The 6,000-nt window shown below is 36.6% G+C and overlaps 2 protein-coding genes across 4 annotated transcripts in view; one reads left to right on the forward strand and one right to left on the reverse strand.

The window, feature by feature from the left end:
* Positions 1 to 6,000, reverse strand: part of LOC124949037 (tyrosine-protein phosphatase 99A) — a 337,582-nt gene that overhangs the window by 164,824 nt on the left and 166,758 nt on the right. The window lies entirely within an intron of this gene.
* The window catches only part of LOC124949040, a 143,771-nt gene that overhangs the window by 2,627 nt on the left and 135,144 nt on the right, over positions 1 to 6,000 (forward strand). The window contains exon 3 of the transcript XR_007100938.1: positions 5,920 to 6,000. This exon is cut by the window's right edge and continues 6 nt beyond it. The gene's annotated coding sequence lies outside the window, so the exon portion shown is untranslated. The remainder of the gene's footprint in view (positions 1 to 5,919) is intronic.

The following is a 6,000-nucleotide window of genomic DNA, read 5'->3' on the forward strand; positions in this document are numbered from 1 at the left end:
ATGTGAGGAAGGATGACAGGGAAGAGACAATAATGAACACATGTGATAATCCTTTTGATCATTAAAAAATGATATTTGATTCAACGAGAAGAAATGAGATTAATAGTGTTTTAGAATATGTTTCTTTTAATGTTTTTTTTTTTTTGTCTTTTCTCTTTTTCTTTTTTAATCCATTTGCATCATGCGTCTACTTAATGTGCCGTATTTAAATATCAGCAATGTTCAATTGATGATCGGCCCCTATCACCGGCGCGTAGTCGGTCATAAGTGCAGTTTATATATACAACAGAATTATACTTTTTCAAACAATGAAAAACAATCGCGGGCTCGCGGATATATCCGCACTCGGTGATAAAAGACAGTGACAGCTCGCGGATATATCCGCGTATGAATGCAAGTGGTTTAATTTTTTGACCTGTTCCAATTTTAACACATTTCTCGAAAAGGAATACGCATAGTACGTGATACGAACTAGACAGAAAAAATATTTAACCTGCTAATGCAGTAAGAGTTGAACTTTGACTACGAAGTCGACTATAAAAAAAAAGATATTCAGAGTAATCGAAAATATTTCATGCAATCGTCCTATTGAAAATAAACGAGTTTGATCGTAAAGTAAAGAGAGAAAAAAAATAAAATTTTGTAAAAGATTTAATCGAAAATGTCATGGTATGAATTAAAGAAAATATTGATTTTTAAAAAGATCTTATATATTAACATGGAATTATTCTCGTTAATTAAGAAAATTTGACGGTGGTAGTAGATATCGGTGATCGTATGATCGAATATACAATTTTGAAACGATCGGTGCGTTAAAGCGTAGATATTTTTGATTCGTGACACATATCTATGTATACGTATGTAGCGAGCAGCCGTCATTGCCAACTTTTACGGGCGATCGCATGCATATTAAACGGTAAATTCAATAGCTCGCTCACCCGATAGCTTTAAAAGATAATACACGTCAGGCGGGACATAAATACGCTCGTATAAAGGACGGTATTCGATTTTATAGCGAATCACTGTATTTTGGTTGACGTGCGATACTGACGTACTTGTAATCGGTGCCTTTTAAAACGTAATTCCATTGTCATTGTAATGAACACATCGTACATTTTTAACATCATTATTAATTAGGAACATCTCTAATGTTCTCGTGAGACAATAAACCTTTAATGACAACTTTTCTCTATAATATCCATTATGAAATATGACTATTATAGTATTTGATTCTCTTCTTTTTTCTTTTTTCTTCTTCTTTTTCGTTACACTCTGATAATAATCATTATTATTCTATTTATACTTGCTGCAAATAAATTTTTCATTAATGATTTATTATAAGTAATTCGATAATGCAAAATCTTTTTTTGAAAATGTCTAAGTGATGTCTTAAAAAGAAGAGAATAAAAAAAGAAAAATAAAAAAAAAGAAAAAGAAAAAAGGAAATATCTTTAGATCGTATTTAAAGACATATGATTTTCCAAGCGTTTATTAATTCAATGAGAAAAGGAAATAGAAAAAAGGAGAATAAAAAAGACAAAAAAAGAAGAGAGAAAAGACGAAAAAAAAAAACGGAATTATAAAATAAATAGCAGCGCGTGTTGATCGAGATTATTGTCGTAGATATCTCCGCTAACACCTTTTCTCTCTCTCTCTCTCTCTCTCTCTCTCTCTCTCTCTCTCTCTCTCTTTCTCACTCCTTCTTTCGCGATACAAATTCTCTTCAATTTTTCAGTCGCTTTTATCGCTTGCGATACTCATCCGCGGCACGATTTCAGCCGCGATATCAAATACGCGTGGAATAATTCTCGTGCAGAGTTTGTAGGTGTAGGCAGACGGTGGCCGAAGTAAAAAGTTGCCTTTCTTGGCGGAAAAGTCAAACAAATAAATGTTCTGACGGGCGAACATAAAACTCATAATATATGAGATAGAAGAAATACCAGCGATCTCTCACAGGAATCCTCACGTACAAAGCCCATGCATCAGCCCCGTCCACCAAGCGGCAGTTTTCCACCGACGCAACACACCACCCCTTCTTTCTAGAGCACCCCCTTCGACCAAACCATCCCCACCGATTCTTCAACAACCCTTCCAACACTGTCCTCCATTTACATACGTACTACTTCTCTGGGATGTCTCGCATGTGTTGCATTTCATATTCGCCACGGATGACGACGTTGGATATCAACCAAACCCCGCTTTCATCCTCTTCAACCCCATCCAAAAAACGTTTCCACGCAGGTGCCTCCGTCGAGGCGCTTACGTACGCAAAAAAGGAAAAAGAAAAAAAAGAATAACACGAATGCCGTGATTCTGCTTCAAAAATCCGATCCTTTCCATTCGTAATTATTGTTATTTCGAATGGTTTTTCTTCTTTTTTCTTTCTTTTTTTTTTTTTTTTTTTTTTTTTTTTTTTTTTTTTTTTTTTTAAATAATATTGAATAATCTGCTGAGTAAAGCATTTATTTTTATGCGATGTTGACTATCGCTTTTTCTTTTTTTTTCTTTTTTATGCTCATAAAATCTTGGAAGAAGGGTTTTATTTAAGATATAAAAAAAAAATAGAGAAAAGAACGAAAAAGGTTAGAGGGGAGGAAATATCCAAAGAGGGATGCACGAAGCAACTTGAGAACGATTTCGATATCGCCTTCTGCTTTTACGATGGCGTAAAGTCGCCGAGAATCGAAACGTGCCGAAAGATCGTTGCTTGTATACTGGGCTTATCTCGACCATAAACTTCTCCAACAGTTACGGATCAAATGATCGGATTTTATCATTAAAATATGATTGGAAATCATTCTTAATTCTCCTTCCTACTAATGCGAACTAATATTACACATAAAGATTAAAATAATTCATTCAATATTTCAAAATGATTTCCATTTCAGTCAGAAGTAAATGATAAAATAATTTTAAAATTAGACATGATAAGGAATTATAAGATTTTAAAGATCAGAAAATAATGTTATACATGATATTACATTATATTATAAAATTCACTTGTTCGAATTAATTCATTCAAAAGAAGAAAAAGAAAATAAGGAAAATGAAGAAGGATGATACAAAAGTACGACGTTTAACAAGACTGCAAAGTCAGTTTTGTTTCAAGGGAAAATGTTAAGTGATATCTGAAGCACTGAGGATTCACTTTTAATCACCGTCATAGGACAGACAAAATGTCGTAGGAATGGAACGTCGGCTAAAATGCGAATAACCCATTGCTATGTAATTACACGTACAAGTCCAAACTCTGACAAGGAGCCAATTGTGAATCTGACACTTCAGGTAATACCGAGTCCAGAGATGGGTTCCTGTGGATATGGGTACGATTAGGCCCGATTGAGATTGGTCCGGCACTGCTGGCCAGGACACTCGAGGACAACTCTATTCATGCCCGAAACCTCGTGTCACCAGTTATGACATCGGTTGTGTGTACCAGGATGAATCAGTCCGGACATAATCCACTGAGCCATTGCAAATGGTCACGCTGGTGAATTCAATCAGATACCGTTTCCCTTGTAATAGAAGCGTGTACTGTCAGCTACTCTCGCAGAACACTAGTAATGCAATTATCCATTCAACAAAAGGACGATCTTAAGGTAAATTACTGGTAGGTCCGATGAAACTGGTAGGTCCAATTTTCATTCGAATGTCCTTCAATAAATTTTTCACAATTTCCTGATCACGTATTTACTGCAGTGTTTACGAGCATTTAAAGTAAATCTAGGCCATCGTTGGGAGTTCAAAGTTCTAACCTAGAGTTTTGTCCTATGTAAACGGCCAGTTAAGACAGTACCACCGGTCAACAACCATTGTCTAAGGTTTAAAGGTAGCTTCTTCAGGTTCGTAACTGCGAACCTTACTACACTGTCTTTCTTCGTAAAATTGTCCGATTACGACGTGGTCGAACAGTTTCTCTATCTGTAGAAGTGGAAAGTACAACGGCACCGATTCTTGCCGAATGTTCACTTTTGTAACTCGCGTCACGAAGTAGAATGGAGAGACAGAGAGAAGAAAAGAAAAGAGAAGAGAAAATCCTTGGTAAGGTCGATTTCGCGAATATGGTACTTGAAAATCCCCTTACCGAAATTTTTCCTGTCTCTTTCGTAATCCAACCAATCGAGTTGAAGGATACGGCAAACGGAGTGATCTTAGCGAAACATAAAAGAAATAGATGGATAAATATTATTAACAAAGTTTCGACCGTGATATAATATTAATAAACAAAAAAAATTATAATAAAATGAACGAAATAATTTCCAGAAAGAGAGAGAGAGAGAGAGAGAGAGAGAGAGAGAGAGAGAGAGAGAGAGAGAGAGAAAGATCGACAACATCGTAACAAATATTTATGACAATAAATTCCTACAACAAAATTAATACGAAGATCAAATTTTTTAATTTATTAAGATCGACCTTTTTTCCTGATTTTTCGGCTAATCGTCATTATTCTGTATTATTTAAACACCGGAAGGAAAATGTTCAGCAGGTTACGTATTGTCGACTCCTCTTCGGATATGCCAGAGAGTTCTTTTGTGAGTGCCTACACAAAAGTGTCTGGTAGCTCTTTCCGTATATCTGAAAAAAAGGTAGACGAAAGATCTAAGGCGAGAAAGTGTATCACACGAATGCGGAACGTAGACGCGACGATGACGACGACGATGACGAAGACGACGATGACGATGATGATGACGACTACTCTCTCCCACTCTTTAGTGGACACAATATACGAGGACTATAGTACGCTCACACTCAGCTGGAAGCTCGGTGCAAACAATGTGCTGTTGAGAAAGCTTCTCTCTCTCTCTCATTCTCTTATACACTATCCCCTTCTATTCGCCTTTTCTCTAGCACTTCGCATACACGGCTTTTGGATTTCTCCCATCCTCTCACTATCTCCTCCTTCTCAGTTTACACTTTACGAAAAGGATGTCTGTTTTGTAAATCAGCGAAGTTGGTTAAAGTTACGTCCCGAACTGCGAAGCTTTAGTCGGTACTATAGCGAACAGATAAGAGCATGTAAGAGAACCTAAGAGACAGAGACAGAAACAGAGATAGATAGAGAGAGAGAGAGAGAGAGAGAGAGAGAGAGAGAGAGAGAGAAGGAAAGGGGTAACAATAGACGCTAGGGAATAAACCAATGGTAGCTGACTTATATGTGGAGTAGGTACATTGAAACCCCAAGGAGTGGACTAGAGTGCGAAAGAGAGAAAGAGAGAGACAAAGAGAGCGAGAGAGAGAAGAGAGAGAGAGAGAGAGAGAGAGAGAGAGAGAAAGATAGAGAACATTCTACACACGATAGAATCTTTAATTACTATGGTCGACATTGAAGTTCTAAGCTTCGAATTTTCAAGCAAACGACGTTTCTCCTGATATTGATATTAATATTAAAAAAAAATTGTAGGAAAAGAAATTTCACTTGCCTGAAATTCATTTGCTTGTTTGTCCAATATCGATACTCTTTAATAAAATAAAGAGAAAACGAGAATTTAATAGCTTGGTGGACCTTTAGTAAGATAAAATGGCGATTAAGTTATCGCGAATTAGTCCCTTTGAACAACTTTGTTCACTGTTATAGTGGTTTCCCCCCCCCCCTCCTCCCTCCCCCTCCCACCCACCCCTCCTTGGAGATACGATAGCGAAATCGAGTTTTAATGTTTGCCAATTTCATGGAACGTTCTCTCGCAATATGGTATCTTTCTTCTTCCTAAGAATTATTATATCATGCTAGGAAAAGCGTACAGAACGAAGGTAACGTAATAAATAAAATCCGTTTTAATTAAGTCGGTATAACGCCCGAACGCGAACTTCCTCTTCATCGATTCATTTTTCTTTTATCTTTTATCTCTCTCTCTCCCTCTCTCTCTCTCTTTCTCTCTCTTTCTCTAATTCTTTCTTTCAATCTTTCTTTCTTTCTTTCAGATATCGTGCTAACGAGGAAAACGAAGGTAAAATCGCTAAGAGCCAGTCTTCCGGAAGAAGATAAAACGATTTTGTAGTACT

This window comes from Vespa velutina, chromosome 5 (assembly GCF_912470025.1).
Source record: "Vespa velutina chromosome 5, iVesVel2.1, whole genome shotgun sequence".
In the NCBI taxonomy this organism is placed as follows: Eukaryota; Metazoa; Arthropoda; class Insecta; order Hymenoptera; family Vespidae; genus Vespa; species Vespa velutina.